The sequence below is a fragment of the Styela clava genome, chromosome 13 (assembly GCF_964204865.1).
Source record: "Styela clava chromosome 13, kaStyClav1.hap1.2, whole genome shotgun sequence".
In the NCBI taxonomy this organism is placed as follows: Eukaryota; Metazoa; Chordata; class Ascidiacea; order Stolidobranchia; family Styelidae; genus Styela; species Styela clava.
In genome coordinates this window covers 532,807-553,486 of record NC_135262.1, presented here as the reverse complement: position 1 = coordinate 553,486, position 20,680 = coordinate 532,807, and the positions used below count along the sequence as shown (strand labels likewise).

The 20,680-nt window shown below is 36.7% G+C and overlaps 1 long non-coding RNA gene across 1 annotated transcript; it reads right to left on the bottom strand.

Annotated features, from left to right (window-relative positions):
* Positions 1 to 18,927: 18,927 nt before the first annotated feature.
* LOC144431433 (uncharacterized) lies at positions 18,928 to 20,498 on the bottom strand. The gene is made up of 3 exons (XR_013480002.1): positions 20,328 to 20,498; positions 19,356 to 19,523; positions 18,928 to 18,959 (listed from the first exon to the last, which is right to left on the bottom strand). It is a non-coding gene; the product is annotated as an uncharacterized LOC144431433 (long non-coding RNA).
* Between the last annotated feature and the right edge of the window lie 182 nt (positions 20,499 to 20,680).

The window sequence follows — 20,680 nt, the reverse complement described above, 5'->3', positions numbered from 1 at the left end:
TCTGAATTCGCAAACAACAAATGATTTATGACTTTACTTAACAATAAAAAAACAGTGGACCGGAACGCCTGCTTTATATTTGGGACCTTACCAAACGTACAAACGTATTGCCTCCTAAGCGAAACAGCGCTCAAATATGTTATTATTTAAGTAAAAGTACGAGTTAAAATTTTAAATAAATTTATTAAAACATTATACGATTAAAGCTTTTCGCGTCACTATCCGAAGGTCATTACTGCTGTATCCTAGAGATGTACCGATACCACTTTTGTCGCCGATACCGATACCGATCCGATACCAGCTAAAAACGCCGATACCGATAGGCCGATACTACAAAAAGGCCGATATTACCGATATTCCGATACCAATACTATGTAATTATTACTTAATTAGATATGCTGTGTAGGGCAGACGGGTTAAAACAATGGTCTTTAAGCGTTGTTCATAGTACACATTATTTCAGATCGAAAAAAAAGATATATATATCACATAATATGAAATTAATGTTTGGTATCCATATGCTGTAACTGATTAAGATACATTGTACAGTAACGCTAGTAATCTCGGTGTTCAATTAGAAAACTCATAAGCCGGGATGTCCAATTTGAATTTAATGTTAATATCGCGAGCTTCGAATATCGTTATTCGTGTTTAAAAGAATATCGAATATCACCCACACATTCTAGCGCCGCCGTCCTACGTTCAAATTAAAAGCATTTTACAAATATTTAATTTAGTGGCTAATCGTAATCGTCGACGCAATAAGTCAAAGCCAACATGAAAGAATATCAATCAGCACCGACAAAAAGAAGGCCCACCGATAACCGTTGAGGATGTTTTTTTACTTCACTATCTATAATATTTTACAATTGCTATCATATATTTTGAGACAGTCTAGTGCTAGGCGGTCAAGTCAATATATCTATAAAGAAATCGTGTAGTTAAGCAGAATTAAAATCAATACCTGTGTAGTGGGATAATTGTGTCGGAATTTAGTTTATCGATGTCGACGGACTAAATGACACTCGTACTTGACGACAAACAGTCAGAATTTATACCCGTGCCAAAAGTCCATGTGCCGTAAATAAGGAAGGACCCCAATTCCACTGTATGATTTAAAACTGGGCGCCTAGTTGCTTTTTGTTATGTGCTGTGTTGATATATTTCTTCATAAAAACTATGTAATATTAAAAATGTCAATATAAAAATTTGACAGCAAAAATAGCCAAATTAGTTGAGCTAGTTTAGCTGATAAATAGCTAAAAACACGTGAATCCTATTCTCTCGGGGGGGGGGGGGGGGGGGGGGCATGTATGGCTCATAGCTCACGATCTCTCCAGACAAAAATAAATTAAAAAGTAGTATTCCAACTTATCTTTTAAAACATTCTGGATCATATCAAAAAGGTAAATATATCGGCAATATCGGCATTAATCTAACCGATACCGATACATGGCCGATACCAAAAAAATGGCCGATATTGCCGATACCGATACCCGATACCGATACATCGGTACATCTCTACTGTATCCCAGGATACAGATAAGCCACTGTTTCTCTGTTATCACATCTATGAGATATCCAAATATTCTTTTGTATGTTTTAGGTAGAAAGAGTATGGAAGTCACTTGGCTAGTCCACGAACTCGTGAAAGAACTAAAAATAATAATAATAATTGGAATAATTCGCTATTTTCATATTACTCGATTTTTTTATGAAATGTTCTGTGGGCCTGGATTTCCTTTGACGCTGAGAACGGGAAAAAAGAGAATAAAGGTGAGAACGACAGCTTTAAAGTTTTTATATTTCGTCATATTTGACAATCGATAACGATATTTCTCAAATCATATATATCTCTCTCATCGACAGCGGGCAAATCGTCTGTGAAGACGAATACACTCATGCTATATTTATTCTGAGTACGTTTTTGTCATTCTAATCGTCACAATTGGTAATGACGTTTCTTATGATGTCATACCGGGAAAGATCTCTATCTGACGAAAACAACGGTCGACTTCAAAGGCTGTCTTTTTAGGTTGAGGACTCTACTTCCCAGCGACAAAAAAGTGGATCATGAGTGTCAATAACAAACAAATTAAATTAATTTTCACTGGAATTTTTGCTGCTATTGTGAATTTTCAGATATGGACCTAAACGGTCCCGAGATATTTTTTTTTATTTATACAGCTATTTCCCGTTAAATCGTTTATGATAGGCAGTTAGGCATTAAAAATTCGACGTGTGGTCAAAGCGCTTTAGACAGGTATTGGACTCTTATAATGAAAGGAAAATGACAGAACGGCCTAATCGTGCAGCGAACCATGGCCCTCGTCCTGTTTGTTGTACTAGTCCATAATGAGAACCACGATATGTCTCAAGTCCAGTCAAGATTCGCGGACTTCATGGTAAAGAAAGCTGCAAGCCACCAGCGATTACGTGAACGGAGACTGATATCAACAATCCCGCACATAATTGACAGAGACGGGCTAACTCTAACCCAAGGCTTCGAATTCGCGATGACATGCAGGGTAACCAGAAATTCGGTGGCAAGCGTGTTCCCAGCGCTAAACAAAAATGCTACCTGTTGAATACAGAACTTGACACGATTGTAACCAACGGTATCTACTCCGATTATTGTTTTTCTGGAACTAAGGTCGTAGCGAGTCGTCATGTACAACAGTAAAGATTATTTACAGTAGGATTGTCAGAAACATGGCTGGGATTTACATTTAATGTTGCAGGCGGGGTGCCACAGATCCCGGTACGAGACTCCACAAGAAAGCGGCTTGCAGCAAGGCGGGTTAAATATTCATGGCGATTCATTGGCAATTCAAAGCACCGGAAATGCCGGTACATGTCTTGGTTATCGCGAATGTATTTGACGGTCTGGTTTGTACATAGTTATAGTGGTGTACAGTAATTAGCTTATAATTAGAGTGTGATAGGCTAGTATTATTTCTACTTACTTATCAATTTAATATTTGCGTTTCTAGGGTTTAATAAAAATATTTCTAGATGTTGACAGGCTGAACTGATGTTTTTTTGACGCTGTATATGCACAGTTCCATATACATGTTTTGAAGTCGTATTTATTTACGAATACAATGAACAGTTCCAAAGCATGGCTTATAAGACAAACAAAATCCGAATTTTACTGCACGCATGTCGAGTTGTTAATTGTTCTAGCAGCCCATTCCCCTCGCCTGACGAGTGGTCACTTATACCTTGGTTCTGGTATCCCATCCCGAGGGAATGGACCTGTACTGTCTTTGCAGCCTCTAGGTCAGACATGGGCAAAGTACCGCCCGCTGGGTAATTCAATCTGGCCCACCTGATGCTGCCACAACCAAACTGAAACCAAATTTAGATGCTTCAGTTAAAAATAGCTCAAGGAATTTGTTGAGATTGCGGTTAAATTTAGTTTTGGCACGAGGTTTATTGTTTTCCACGGTTGCTTTTGTAACACTGTGATGTTTATAAAATGTAACTCTTTACGTCATTTTTATATGGCTCGCCAGTCTAGGTGGGCCAAATTTTTGGCCCCTGATCCAAAAACCGTGCCCACCTCTGCTCTAGGTCGTCTGATTATCGCGTTTTATCACTTTGGCTTACTTCTTATTCAAACGTTCGCGTATGATTAGAATAATTTTGAGTTAAAACACGTACAGCTGTCAACCAAAGGAAGCTAAATGAACCAATATCTTACACGTTCTCGTGAACAAGCTTAAATCCACAATAAATTGAGTTGTCCAAATCGGTAAATTTTTAATTGAATCAAAACTTCAACTGTAATTTCTACGTAAATGTGTTTTCAATGTTAATTTTTGATTTTGCCAAGCTTGTAGGACGTGCATACATAGAGCCATCTGGCCATGCTTGGCCCTAACTATCAATTATCTCGTTTTAGCAGAGTAGTTAAATTTAATTTCGCGAATTGCGATTAAGTTTACGACATTTACCACAGTGCGTGATGTATAGTTTGTGAGAGTGCCATGTATGGCCAAGCTATATCTATAGATTAATTATACTTGAATTTATATATGCCAAGCATGAACGACTGTATCAAAAGCTGGAAACTAGAAATAAAATGGAGATTGTGAGTACTGGATTTCATTAATCATATGCTTTGTCGAGACAGACGCGATATTATCTGGTGAGGTATTGTGTGATGTTGCCAAGCCTTATATATAATTCAGTGGCGCAGTCAGGTGGGGATGTCTTATGGGTCAGATTCTGAAATATTTGGGAGAATAGAAAAGTCGCTAATAACGCGCGCGATTACATTTTGTTAAAATCGCCGATTGTTTTTGACAGCGTAATATGTAGGCCGGAAATACTTTACGCCTGTGTTTATTCTCCATAAATTTATTATATGTAATCATCGGCGATGATGCGATGCTAAATATCATATGAAAATGATTCTGTGCTCTCAAATATTCTAGTATCTAGATCGAAAAACGGCAGTATAAAATTATAAGAATACAACAGAAAACACCATACAACCTGTTTTAGGAGGCTCGGGAGCCGCGGGAGATCAAAAACGCCCTTTTCGACAGTGTAAATCTTATGATTTCGCAGACGTATGGCACACAGGGTTGATCGGTTTTGGAAACCATACTGTCACTGGAATCGAAATAGTCATTCGTGCCACGATCAACTTCTTCCTCATCCATTCTATACTACTTTTTCTCGCATTGTGATAGTATGTAAGTTTCAAATCAATTTTTATTGTACTGAAATCAATTTTATTCCGTGAGAGTTTTACACAGATCTGGTGTAAAAAGACTAACAGGATTCGTTCGCTTCGAACAAGGATCTATATAAGCGGTGACTGGTATCTAACAATATATGAAAACCTAATATTTTTATTAATTAAGAACCGGAATCTAATAAAATCCAGTATTGCTTACAGTTCACCACACCCTGGGTGGTGTGGTAAGCCTAGGTTTAAATCTGAGCTGAGTATGTAGCCTGCGATGCTAACACAGCCAAGTTTTTAACCGCTTTGCCATTGCACTACGTTGTTCACAATCCGGGTAATGATATATTGGATGGTGGGGTTCTTCAAATTGTTCTCGACAAACTAAGACGTAGAAATCGAATTGCAGTATGTAACCTGCTTGTGCTGTGTCAGCACAGCGAAATCTAGCGCGTTTACCTCTATCTAGACCAGGGTGGGAAATATGTGGAAAGGGCGAGGTACCTCAATCAAGGTTGTTTCTGACAAATTCCGACAAACTAAGAAGTGTTTTGATTTGAAAGTCATTCATTGGTTGTGTTGGTTTAAGACTCTTAGTCGACGTTTGAGCTAATGAAAGCCTAGTATACAAGTTTTGTTTCTTTCTGTATTAGGTTTATCACACTAAGAAACCACTCGATTAATAGGCTCGATTATATTTATTCAATTGCTACATCTATCGCTGCAAAAAATCATTAAAACGCTCAATGAATTAATGTAAAATGACATAATAATGAACAACGAAAGTTACAGACTTTAAAATCCAAATCAAATCAACCAAAATCATAAAAACCTTTAATGAATTAAAATAAAATATCAGTAACTAACGTGAATCAATGTAAACTAACAGTAAATTTAATTCATTTTATTACAATACAATCAATGAAAATCGTTGGGGTCATTTGTCCAGTACATTAGGATCAATGACAGGCAAGCTTGTACTTGGGCATCGATATCAAATGGAGCGATTAATACAATCAGGATAGTTTGTAAGAAGGTTCGAAACCAAGACTTCGCCTGTCAAATATTAGATTTCATGCTTTGAATGAGCCGATGGAAATGACATGAGAAATAATTATGAAATATCCGTTAGTTTTTGTGTTTTTAAAAGTGCATAAATCTAAATTTGAGAGTAACGTTGCAAAGTCGAGAATTGCTGAAGCGTTATCTATCATCAAAGTTCAAATGAACTCATAATTGCTACGCAAACTACTGATAATCAAAATCTACAAGCATACAACAATATACAAGACTGACATTATCAGATCAAATATATACAGAAACAAAAATAATTTAAAAATATATCTTTGTATTAGCATGGAGCTTAAAATGTATTTGGGTTATATGGCAGGGCCGTGTGAGTCAAAAAATGTTTTCATTGGAGCCGATATTCTCAAATTATCCGGGGCGGGACACTGAAATATAGATATTTCGAGAGACAGGATTTTAAGCGTTAAGTGAAATCAAAATTTTTCCAGAAAACAAAAATATTTAAGATTACATATGAATTAAAGATGGCAGGCCACTACTTTGTATATGCCACTTGGTTATGTATTTCTCTCCGAAAAAGGCCACTATCTAACGATGCCTGGGAACCGGAATATTTTTGGTTCGTCGGCAATCTGGGGCTGAATGTAATCTGCGTTACCAAAACAGTTATGGGGATTCCCCAGCCATTGTCTAATTATGGGGACTGTAAACCTGTTTGTTTATTAATAACAAGTTGAAGATCTTGGGTCGAATCCTTCTTGGACTGTTAGAAATCAACAGTGATAAAATAAATTGAGTCTCATCCATAGATATAAGGAAACAAAAAACACGAATATTTTAAAGCAATCGCGTGATAAAAGATTTAGCGATTCGGTTCCAAACAGATAAAATAGATACAGTGCTCAAAATCAACACTTATTTATAATTATACATTCTACATATTATTAAAATGCAATCAATTATCATTGCTTGGAGTTGTTATTGTGAAATTTTCATAAAGCAAGGTCACGCACTGACTCAGAAACAAGGAAGGCTGATTTTCCAGCGAATTTATGGGCGACCACTAAAAGAGCTACTGAAGCTAATATGATGGCGCACCCGGAAATAAATGAAAATGATCTCTCACCTACAGAATGGAATACCAAAAACTACTGAAACTAAGAACAATTATCGCGTACTATCTACTATAATAATTTGAAGAGATAATAGTTTGAAGAGAAAAAAGCAGGAAAATGTTTGAATTTGGAGGAGTTTGATATTTTTTTGTAGATTTGGTTTTTCTAAATTTGAAAATCTTATTTTATGCGGGGGATTTTGTGATTTACAGCAATTTTTTTGTGTTTGAAATGTTCTAAATCTAAGTGATGTAATATCGTACTTAAATTCGTTTTTGAGAATTCAAATAAACTATTTCGACATCAATTGTATCGGTCCGAATAAATTTCATAAAAAACATGAATTGAAGGCGTCCGCAACTACAGGGTTCAAGGTTCATTCAGATCAACACTTTTTCATTTTTTCCCGGGTGTTTTTCAAGTGTTTCGTTGTCTTTTCTATTCTAGCTTGTTTCTTCCCATCACTAGACCAATTCTCAGCTTTTTCATACGCATCCAGAGATTGCAAATAAAACGATTCAGCCTTGGAATAATCTCTGAGAATATGATGCGCAGAGCCAATGTTGCTTAATAGATTCCCAAACACATAATCTTTTCCAGCGTTTAAACCAAACGTTTTTTTCATCAAACCTACACCTTCGTTATAAAATTCGATCGCTTTCTTATATTTGCCAACCACATGGTAACTCCAACCAACATAATTCAAGCATCTCGCTTCCATATTCGCTCTATTATTCTTATCAGATCCTGATACTGATCTCAACTCTGTCAACATATCAGTGATCATTCCCAAGCCAACATCTGTTGCAATCGCTTTCATTCTATCGTCTTCATCAGCCATAGCCTTGATCGTGCGGTAACATTTCAATGCGCATTCCCTAATCCCATCAATCGAATCATTCGAGTTCGAATCGAACTTATACAACTTAGCACAACAAGAGAGTAAAATCAATGCACGAATATGAGAGGAATCAGAAATGTAAACATTAACCAATTTGATGACGTCATCGACTTTAGGCGTTAATTGTAAACCTGATCTGTGTGTGAAGAAGCAATAAAATCAAAAACGAGAATATCGGTCAGAGACCGAATACTTATCGATCGAAAGTTAGGGGATCCCCCAAAACAGCGCTCTTACTCCATAGTGACACCTTGTGTGCCATCACTAATTAATCAATAATTTGCTAATTATACGACATAATTCATCCAAAATCAATAGGCTTCTGGTCCGACATACATGAGGTATGCACATGCAAAATTTGGAGCAGATTCAATCTTGCTTTCGTGAGATATCGCGTGCATCTAACAGACAGACAAAATTACCAACTAAAAGGATGTGAAACTCATGTTTGATTCGGCGCGTTTGCTGTTCGAATATTTTAATCAGCCCTACTCGCTAATTATTAACTCGATTAATTTTATGGGAATGAACTTGCCTTTTAAGTCTGGTAAAAACGTTTCCGCCCTGCAAGAATTTTGCGACACTAAAAAGCTCAGTGACCTATATGAAATATACTACTACATAAATTTTATGTGTATAAACTTGCCTTTTATGTTTTATGTAAATACTAACGTAAATTGGAACTTGGCTGGTACTTAAGTCTGGTAAAAACGTTTTTGCGCCGCAGTGAATTTCGCGACACTGAAAAGGTCAGTTGCCTACATTAAATATACTACTACATAACTTTCTAAAACGGTGTTGCTCGTTGAGGACTCATTTAAACGCTCGGCGGACTCATTTGAAACCGCGGACTCGGGTTGGGAAACACTGTATTAGAACCTTAAACTGAATAAATTTTGGAGTAAGCTTGCGATTTTGGAGTCAACAGCTTGCTCTGTTATTTGCAACTATTTTTCGAACGGCATCTTTAACTTCAAACAAATCTCGGTGCTCCCGAAGCTTTCCTACCAAGATGGCGCACTATCTGAACATAGTATGTGTACCAGGTTATGGTTCAGGTTGTGCGTCATCTTGGTACGAATACTTCGGGAACACCAGGATTTGTTTGAAGCACCCACTTCCGGAGCGCCCAAATTTCTATACAATCGGCCACTGGTATGTAAGGACTTATGTTTTAAAGTACCTGGAATTTTCCCGGTTTCCCACTCACCTCATTCAACCCTAGGTGAGGTGATGGACAGCCAGTTTGAAACCGAAATGTACCTGATACCAGTTTTGTCGCCTGCCCTATAGCGATACCAATGAAAAAACGCCGATATATTAAAAGCCGATACTTTATAATTATTGGACACGTTTAGTGGCCATAACGATCGTTTCAAAATTTTGTTGTTATTGTTATTTTCTTTCGTCATTATCATTAGAAAATCGCTTTTCTCTTCGAATACTGGACCAAATGCTTTGAAATTTTCAGTGGTTAAAGATAAAATTTTTCTTCAGAAGGTTATTACTTTTTTCTCTCGCTATGACGTCATCAAAATTATTGCCATTGGGTGGCGCTACGTGTCCATATATTTGAGCATATCTCTCTTGTTACATTAAGTGGGCAGACGGGTTTAAAACAATAGTCTGTGAGCATTATTCACAGTGCACATTATTTCAGATTGAAAAAGAGATATTTCAGACTGATGTTTGTGATCAAAATGCATTTATTCATTTAGACGCATTTCGCATCGACGCCAACAATCACTCATGAGTTTGGCTATACGATGAGTGATAAAATGAATAAATGGTTACTTACTATCGAGTTGCGTGCGCAGGATTGATATATTTCATCATAATCACCATGTAATATTGAAAATGTGAATATAAAAATTTGCCGGAAAAAATAGCCAAATTATTTGAGCTAGTTTGGCTGATAAATGGTTAAAACAGGCCAGAATCCTGTTTCCGTTTCTGCTCGCGGAGATTGGGATGAGCATGGTTCAGAGTTAACGAGACCAATACCGCGAACACAATTCCTCCAAGCAAATAATAATAACATTAGTATATATTCTGAATTATTTTTGAAAACATTGTGGATCAGATTAAATATCTAAATATATAGGAAATATCTGTATTTAGCCGATGCCGTTACCGAAAAAATGGACGATATGGCCGATACCGATACATCTCCACTCATGATACTTAAACAAGTTCAGTTAACCAACAGGTTATCCCGCTGGAATCAGAGTTTTATTACTTCGGTGTTAAATAGCGGGCAGCAAGTCTTTTCGTACATGATATCGGCATTTGTCGTATATATTATCTCATTGGATACACGATGTTGAAGTGGACAAAATATAAAAAATCACAAATACCTACCAAATGCGATGAAATCCATCATTCCGCCGCTCAAATTCACACTTCCAAGCGATTGTGTGACGTCAGATGATGAGGATGGAAGTTCGGTGTCTAAAGAAAAGTTGAATCGGTTGGTGAAAATCAGTCGTCAATATATATTGTGAGCCAAGATTTTGTGGCTCACAATAAATATTTAAAACCTATACGTGCTATACAGCAGAACTTTGACTCCATAATCACTAACGCACAGTAGGTCCGGATGCAAAATAAAAAATGTTGATTGTATTCACATGTCTAAATATCTGCGCTAGTATATACAAACGACCTATTGACCCTTTTATTTCAAAAGAAGAAGCTGGTTTAGCCTGGAGCCGTAAGCCATCGGAAATCAGTTCCTTATGTAAAAGAATATATTGCCGTACGTTAATCGTGAACCAAATAAACATCAAAGCGTCGACATACTTTGTGTAAACAGCATTGGTGAGTTCTCTACTTTCCCTTCATCTGATTCTGTGAAAACATTTGTTGGAATCGAATCATGTTGTAGTGTTTCTGGCTGAGTAGCTGCTGAGTTACCTGAAAATGAGTTGAATTTATTTCAACAACCTCCTATTGCTATTGATGAGGAAGCATATTTGAGCTGAAAATATACCTGGTGTTGGAACGACGACCTGTCGAATCTTTGCAGCCTGAACATCCGTCTTGTGCCTGGAAATAAAATGAAAAATTGTTTTCATATATTCAATGATAGGTAATTAGACACACTTTATATACACTTTTTTTTTTTTCAAGTAAAATTCATAAAAATATTCAAATCAATACGTTACGTATACTCCAGGTTTAGGAATGAGATAAGTCATAAACAGCTTAATAACTGCCAGTATTTCAAAACTTATGCGCTACCACTGAAATGAACGGATTATTTGAAGTAAAATGAATGTTTCACTTTAAACCAATGATTCTCAACCGCGGCATTCAGAGCCGTATGTGGCAAAATGAAATATTTTCTCTAATATAAACAATGTCAATCAATATTTACCCAACTTTATCTCCAGCAAACCTCGTTCCTTCCTGATAATGGAAATTGATAGCTGGAAGTTGAAAATTAATAACTGGAGGTTGACGCTCTTGTTCAGCCATTCAACGAATTGTCTTATTTACTGCAAATTATTCCTGAAAAAATGAAATATGTATTTTATAAAGATTGTAGAGTGTATGTAGGAGAACAGCACAAATAAAAAATATTAAATATAACTAGGTCAGAGTTATAAGCCGGGTCTGGACTCAAAAAAAAACAAAATTTAGTTTTGTTTTTTAGTGTTTTCGCCGATGCATAATAACTCTTCGCTGTGAATATCGCGTTATAAATAAAAACATCAAGCAGCTTTAACACTCTCATTACGCTCGATGTTTCACTTGTCTCAGCATTGATAATTAAAAATAACAGCGCCTAGGGTTAAAGTTGGGTTAATACCAAGTAACAAACACTGGTGACTCCTTATCATTATTAGCAAACAATACGCATCGAATTCTAAATAATCGTCGGCGAGCAATGAACAATCTACGTCATACTTTGCAACCCCATCTCGAAAATACGATTGAAATTCAATTTTTTCAAGTTTACGGGACTTTCAGTTCTAAGCGTTGGACGTAACTATATCGTACGCTGAAGAACCGGCTCCAAGCCAAATACCCATCATATGGCCCAGATGTAAATAATCGTGACCTAAAGATTTTAGGCACAAACTGATCATTGGTTGATTAAAGCCTTATTATTCACAGTTAATATTGAAATAACCAGAAAAAAATCTGAATCATTAGAATATTAAAAAATGATATCGACTTCATAACGTGCAGCAACGACTGCGCGAAACAAGATATAAGGAGAAGGTTCGGCCAAGCTATGCGCCCGTGGTCACATATTTCTTCAGTGTTACACCTTGCTAATTTCATGGGTGAATTATTAAATTGAACCATTATAAACAATAATCATGTGTGAGTTAGCGTTTCAATCTTGAACGTCTAACGTCGGGAAGAGGCTCATTCAAGAGCCTACCACTCAGAAATAAGGAAGACACGAGTAGAGTTAGGCATCACCCCTGAAATCTACTGGAACGGCATAGAATGAGGATGGTACATTTGGCTCACTAAGAAAAAAAGGAGGCTCGCGACTACTGAAATGCCCTGATCCATTGGAATACATAATATCATGATGGTTTAACATGTGCACTCAATTAAAAGAAATCTCTGAAGCAAAGTTACGGGAACTCACTCAGAAATAAGGGAGACTCATTTTTCAACAAAGTTAGGGGTACTCACTCAGAAGTAAAGAAAACTCATATTTGCGCAAATTGTACTGAGTGATTAATGACCTGTGCGACCGCGACTTATAAATTATAAACGAATAGCATAGCGTACTAGACGACTAGAAAGGTTTATGATGCTCAAACATTCATAAGATTTAAAGACCCAAGCTATGTGACGGGCTCCCCAGGATTTCGTTGTTATGAAAGCATTTAAAAATATGTGAGGTCGTAAAACGTGTTATGACTAAGGCTGGGAATTTCAGGAAAAACACTTTAACCGTTAACCGGGTAAAATTAACCGTTTAACCGCAGCGTGACGTTTCACATAATAATTAATAATTTTAGCTTGTTGCGTAACAATGGTTGCAAAGCAATTTTGGATGATCTTATTCCGGTATCGCTCAAAATTATGTAGAAAGTTTCATGATCGCTCTGCTGCAAGAGATATGCAGCGTGCTTCGGACATATGGAAGTATTTTAGTAAAACCCGAATCCGTTATAAAATGTCATTTGTGGGACAAATTTTCAGTGTTTGACGTGCAAATTTTACTCTGAAATATCATGAAGAAAAACAGCATCAACTGCGCACTTATTCGATGACATTGAATATACGATTTTGCAATAAAATCGTGAACAATATATTTCGACCGAAAACTGATTCTGAGTTTATCATTGTCAAATTTTCATAATCAGCGATCTTGGTACTTCAATTATTTTTCACATTCATCGGGTCCTTACCAATACTTTTCGTGATATTCTTTTGAACTAAACGCCACCAGAGATAAATTTGCGATGACGTAATCACTTTTGAAGAAATTGTACATTATAAAGATGATTTGTAAATTGAGTTAAGAGTTAATATTATGTCACTAGTAGGGCTGGGAATGGTTAACCGGTTAACCGATTTTAGATGATTAACGGTTACGATTTATTTTAACCGTTAACTAAAATCTCAGGTACAAATCATCTTCATACCGTACAATACTCAATAATTGTGAAAAATAATGGAAGTACCAAGATTGCTGATTATGGAAATTTGACAATGGTGAATTCAGAATCAGTTTCTGTCGATTTCGAAATGTATTGTTCACGATTTCATTGCAAAATCGGATATTCGATGTCTTACAACAAGTGCGCAGTTGATGCCGTTTTTCTTTATATGATATATATATCTCGAAGTAAAATTCGCACATCGAACACTGATAATTTGCCATATAAATGACGTTTAACAACGGGATCAGGTTTTCTAAAATACTTCCACACGCCCGAACCACGTTGCCTATCTCTTGCAGCAGAGCAATCATGAAACTATCTCGATTCGTGAATAATTTTAATAAGCGATACCGGAATAAGAACACGCGAAATTGCTTTATAAGCATTGTGACGTAACAAGCTGAAAATATAAACTATTACGTCAAACGTCACGCGGCGGTTAACCGGATAATTGAGCATAACAATAATACTAAATATTTGTTGACGATGGCCAATGATGCCTTATCGTGTAAGGTCCCTAATAATTGATTGTATTATTCATTTGAACCCTTATCATAATTGCTTAGGTGTACAACTGCTCACATTACCAGGGTAGTATTAACAATATTAAAAATATTAGTACTTCAGGCAAATATGAATCAAAATTTCCGCCCTTCAAACAAGATAAAATCGTTGGAAAATCCCCAAGTCTGCTATAAAATCATACGGAGTAAAAATTTATTTTAGTACAATAAGAATTAATTAAATATACTTTAGATCAGGGTGGCCAACACGTCGATCGCGATCCGACCAGTCGATCGCCACCTCTCGAGTAGTCGATCGCGTCTGATGTCGAGCGAATATAATAACATATGCCTACCCCAAAAATTGCCTTGAACCAGTTTCATGCAGCGCCTGTTCTGTGTTATAAAATAATGCGAATACAGTACTGCATATGTGCAAAAGCGAGAGACGAATCGTACTTGGAGGAAATTTTAAATTAGATACTGAAGTTGGTACTGAAGTCATGCAACATTTATGGTTTGAGTATATTTATTTTCCGTTGTTTAGATAATATGAATCCTTCGCATCAACTAACCACCAATAAGAAGCAAGACTCGGATGTCACGTGACGATGGTGCTGTGACAACACCAAGCTAGCTGTCTTTTAATTAATAGCCTGTGCGACCGCGTCTATAAATTATAAACGAATACCATAGCGTACTCAACTGGAGAGATTTATGATCAACAAACAGTTATAAAGACAAAAGCCATATATCACCAGAACAAACAACGAATTGAAAGAAGTCGATGTGGCCAATAATTCCGTCACAAAACACTTCTCACCCAATCGTGTTTGTACAACTTATATTTAACCGTTAATCATACGTAGCGGACTTATCAGGATTTCGTTGAAATGGAAAAAGTTGAAAATGTGTGACGTCTTGATGACTTCATATTTATTATTTGGCGCAACTGAAGAGTCCCTACAGAGAGCATATTTCTCTAATTTGAAGCAAAGTAACTCTTCACCGATCGCGATCAATCATAACTTAAATTTGATTGCAAATAAAATGCATGGATACCGAAAACTATTTAACAACACATACCCGATTAAAATACCCTTTTAACTCTCTCTTTCCGTGCGATATTTTACCCATCAAATAGCTGTGGAAGCGGAGTAAATTGACGTAAGGGTTAATGATATGTCACGAGGTGTTTTCTTGTCGTTATTAGAGAACAATATCAAATTCCAGACAACCGTTTATTGCCAAATAATCCACGTAAACTCGACGATAATTTAATAGAAATTTATTGATTAAAAGGACTTTAGGTTAACGTAGACTTTTGCGGTCCTTGGCAAAATCATACCCATCGACGAAATATGCTTCGCTGTGCTTATCTTTCATATATTATTACGGAATTATTCAACTTTAAAAAATCAACTACCCGGAAGAGTTTTCAGCTGCAAACTCGATTGGCCACAAAAGCTCCCATTCGTTTTCTATCAGTGTACCTAGCAGAAGGTTAATTGCGTGGAAGCCGCTACCTCATAACTTTTCAAGCCTCGTGTTCACCAGTACCAACACGATATTTTACACCATATATCGTTATAGTCTCAGTGGCATTTTGGGGGGAACTTCGCTCAAAGATTATTCCTTCTTACTTCTTAGGTCGCGACCTTGCTTTGAGTAAATTTTCACGAAAAAATCAACCCCCGATTTTTCTGGAAACGTTATTTTATTATTTCAACAATAAATATGTGGCAACTTATTCAAAGAGTTGGAAGCGAACCCTTGGTTTCCGTACTATTATTAAGTATATTAAAACATAGTCAACACCGCAACGAGATCACGGCAGTTTTGTCAATTGACTCAAAATAATTATATTTCGAACTCCTCATTTTCCCGCTATTTATAAAACGGTGTTCTAATTTGTCATTCAATCTTTACCGGATTGTTATTGGACACATAGTGGACCTATGAATCGTTTTAGTTATTTTCTTGTTCTTTGACACGTTATTGAAAAGTCACTTTTCTCTTTGATTACAGGACCAATTGCTTTGAAATTTTCGGTGGTTAAAGATGGATTTTTTCTCTAGAAGGCTATTACTTTTATTTATTTCTGTATTTCGTATGAATTCCATGAGATCTGATATTTCATCTGAAATTTCGCTTTATTATATTTATTCATGATAACATGGTTTTTAGTCGGCGTGATGACTGGTTGTCCTTTTTGATTCTGCAAAATTCGTGCTACACGATATTCGGAATTTTTTTGAAGGTACCGGAACATTTGCAGTAATGCAAGTTTTGTAGTCTACCATATTTCGTTTTGTCTTACGTGTCCATATATTTGAGCATAACTCTCTCGTGATAGGCGCAAATAACATACTCGCTACACGATTCAAATACGTAGTTCGTAATGTGTGTATAAGTGAGCGTGACAACTATACTGAATATTTATCAATGATGTCCAATGAAACCTTATCGTGTAAGGTTCCTAATAATTGATTGTATTATTCAATTGGACCCTTATCATAATAGCTTGGTCGTTGAACTCATATAACCCTAAGCTGGTATCATAGCTTGAGGTCTACCGCATTATAGCAATATATCCAAATGCTAGTAATATAGCATTGGGTCTCCCACGTTATAGCGTAATGTCTACTGAAGGCAGTAGTATAGCACGAGTCCTGTCACAATTTAGTGACACAGCGCGATGAATGTTCCCCAACCCTCGACCTCAATAAAATGATTTCTATAATTTACTATTGCAAACAAGGTAGCCAATTTTAACCTAGTCTATCGAAGTTTTCTGGGACTAGTTTTTGATTATTGCAAATAAACTATAGCTCATCGAAAGACATTATGACAATTATAATATTTCCTTTACTACGAATTGTTGGAAAACTGACAGATAACGCACAATACCGCGAAAACGAGGCAATGTTAGTTCCCACAAAACTACATTCTCGCAAAAGTCCACTCGCACTGAACCATTAATTTCTCATCTACATTTAGGTGATAATGTGGATTCGCAGTTTAAACTATTTTTCCTAACAAGAACTTAGACAAGTCTGCACTTAGGCGATACTATATTTTGAATTATCGAAACCATAGCCATATCGCCTATGTTCACTTTTCTTCGGAACGCAGTGGGCTTACAACTTGACTTCCCAATCTCTAATTAACAGCCTCAACTCTGGATCTATAACAATGACTTTGCCATCAAGACGGGCTGCAATAAAATGACTTTGTTTCACTCGTTGCCAGTGAATGTCACAATCACACATAAGCAAAGGTAAACAGCCAAATGCTTGGAACTGTAAGGGTTACACATACAAGGCGTCATCGTTTATATTTTAGAATGTTTAATTATTAGCAAACTTCTGAATTCGCAAACAACAAATGATTTATGACTTTACTTTACAATAAAAAAAAAACAGTGGACCGGAACGCCGGCTTTATATTTGGGACCTTACCAAACGTACAAACGTATTGCCTCCTAAGCGAAACAGCGCTCAAATATGTTATTATTTAAGTAAAACTACGAGTTAAAATTTTAAATAAATTTATTAAAACATTATACGATTAAAGCTTTCCGCGTCACTATCCGAAGGTCATTACTGCCGTATCCCAGGACACAGATAAGCCACTGTTTCTCTGTTATCACATCTATGAGACATCCAAATATTCTTTTGTATGTTTTAGGTAGAAAGAGTATGGGAGTCACTTGGCTAGTCCGCGAACTCGTGATAGAACTAAAAATAATAATAATTGGAATAATTCGCTATTTTCATATTACTCGATTTTTTTATTAAATGTTCTGTGGGCCTGGATTTCCTTTGACGCTGAGAATGGGACACAAGAGAATAAAGGTGAGAACGACAGCTTTAAAGTTTTTATATTTCGTCATATTTGACAATCGATAACGATATTTCTCAAATCATATATATCTCTCTCATCGACAGCGGGCAAATCGTCTGTGAAGACGAATACACTCATGCTATATTTATTCTGAGTACGTTTTTGTCATTCTAATCTTCACAATTGGTAATGACGTTTCTTATGATGTCATACCGGGAAAGATCTCTATCTGACGAAAACAACGGTCGACTTCAAAGGCTGTCTTTTTAGGTTGAGGACTCTACTTCCCAGCGACAAAAAAGTGGATCATGAGTGTCAATAACAAACAAATTAAATTAGTTTTAACTGGAATTTTTGCTGCTATTGTGAATTTTCAGATATGGACCTAAATGGTCCCGAGTAATAAACGAATTGAATTTCAAACTGGATTTCTTAATGAATTGCTTTTTCGTGTAGTCCTGTGACGATCAGAATGATAGGATAGGATTTCCATATTTATCCTGGGGAGAGGAAAGGGGACGCAGCCATTGGCGCGCGCGAGAGAGAGAGATTTATTTCCACAAACAATGAAAAAACAATGTTAAATAATATCGATAATTTTATATAGAGTTAGACTATAATGAAAACAATATCGATAACTTTCGGATGTTTTATGTTGGCCAGTATGCGGGACCGTTGAAGGTCATCGAGGCTCCTGATCCAGCGCGGCGGTGTGGCCATTGTGCTAAGCGTTAGAAATACGCTTGCTACCGCACCTCTGATTACTATACGTGGGTTCGCAGGTGCGAATCCCATGCGGGGATAGTTATGTGCCTAAGGATCGCTGGACTCTTCGCCATATGGTTAAGCCGTCTTATCGGCTTTTCTCTCCCCCGGGATAAATATGTAAATCCTATATGGCGAACCACGGCCTTTCGTCCGGTTACCATTTCATGTCGGGTACGGTATGGGATTGGTTAGTTAGTTGTTTTCGGTAGCATGGAATTGATGGTGGAGGAACCCGTAAACGACCAGCGGTTATGTGAACCACCCTACGGCGGCGAGGAGTCCAGCAAGTCTCTCGCACATAACCATCTCCGCATGGGATACGAACCTGCGAACCCACGCACACGCAGAGTAACCAGAAGTGCAGTGGCGACCGTATTCCTGATGCTTAGCACGATCGAAGTGAAAGTGATGATGATTAAAAAGTGATCAAAACCGCCCGGGTTATTCCTCTTTTCAAATCTGGAAATAAAAAATTAATTTCAAATTATAGACCAATATCAATCCTCTCAGCAATTGATAAAATGTTTGAGCGTTTGTTACATAAAAGACTCGCAAATTTTTTAACTAAATATGATGTAATAAATAAATATCAATTCGGTTTTCAGAGCAATTATTCTACATCACATGCCATTTTAGATACAGTATCTTATATCTATGATAAATTGGAAAGAAAGGAGTATGTCAGTGCAACTTTTCTAGATCTAAAGAAAGCTTTCGATACTGTGAATCATGACATCCTGATTTCTAAGTTGAGGCATTATGGTATACGGGGAATTGCAAGCAAACTCATTTCTAGTTATTTGAATAATAGATCTCAATATGTTCAAGTGGGATCATACTGTTCTTCTCCCTTACCGGTGACGCACGGAGTTCCTCAAGGTAGCTGTTTGGGCCCTCTCCTTTTTCTCGTATATATTAACGACATAACTTATTGCTCATCATTATTTTCCAAATTGTTCGCTGACGATACTAATCTCCTTGACAGCGACAAATCTTGTGCAGTTCTTCAGTTGAGAGTAAATACTGAAATTGCAAAAGTGTCAAGTTGGATGAAAGCCAATAAATTAACACTAAACATTGAAAAATCAAAATCTATGTTAATATCTTCATACCAAAGCAAATCGAAAAATGTTTTGGAAATCCAAATTGATAATAAAAAATTGGAAAATGTCCATTCCTTTAAATATCTTGGTATATACATTGATAGTAAAATGAAGTGGGATATTCACTTGTCCAACCTGGCCGTGAAATTATCCAAGTCTGTTGGAATGCTATACAAGCTTAGAAGATACACATCGCTTACCACCTTACGCATGATTTACTATTCCTTATTTCAAAGCCATATCCAGTATGGCATAATTTCTTGGGGTTCAGCTGATAAAACCTTATTACACCGCATTGAAATTATTCAGAACCGAGCAATTCGTGCAATTTCTGCTGCCAGTTATATTTCACGACTTAGTCCTATTTATCATAGTCTCAAAATTATTAAATTAGCAGATATTTATGAAATTGAGGTATTGAAAATAATGCACCAGCATCACTGCAAAAAACTCCCTTCTGCTTTCACCAACTATTTTTTAAAACAGAGCAACGTTCACTCTTATGAAACGCGTTCCTCTGTCGGGTGCTCATATTATGTAAATCGCTTCAGCACCAAACGAACTCAAAACTCGATCAAATTCGTTGGTGTTAAATTGTGGAATAACCTCCCCAATAACATTCGATCCAGTACCAGTCCAGTAGTTATAATTCTTACAAACATGCACTGAAAAGCCTATATCTTGATGCCTATAGGCCTAGTTGTCATTGATCTGAAAACATTACCTTCTGTTGTTTTCTATATCCATCCATCTTTTTGAAACTTGCCATTTTCTTCTGTCTGCATATTGTGTCCTGGTATTTCCTTACTATTTTCAGCCCAGTGCAATCGACACGAAGTATGCAGATCTCATAATTCATTCTGCACTAATCTGTAGAGCCAATAATTTACTAGCAATCGCTATAACAAAAAGGACCCACAAATTCAACCCTAGCAGCAAACTCCCGTTGCTGGGTACGCCATCTTGGTGTAGACTGAACGCTGAGTCATAACGCTATTTCGCTGTGCTCCGTACTCAACGAGGCATAACCATTTTATAGATGTCGCTGTTGCGTCCGTCATGACATTCCGTGGTGTA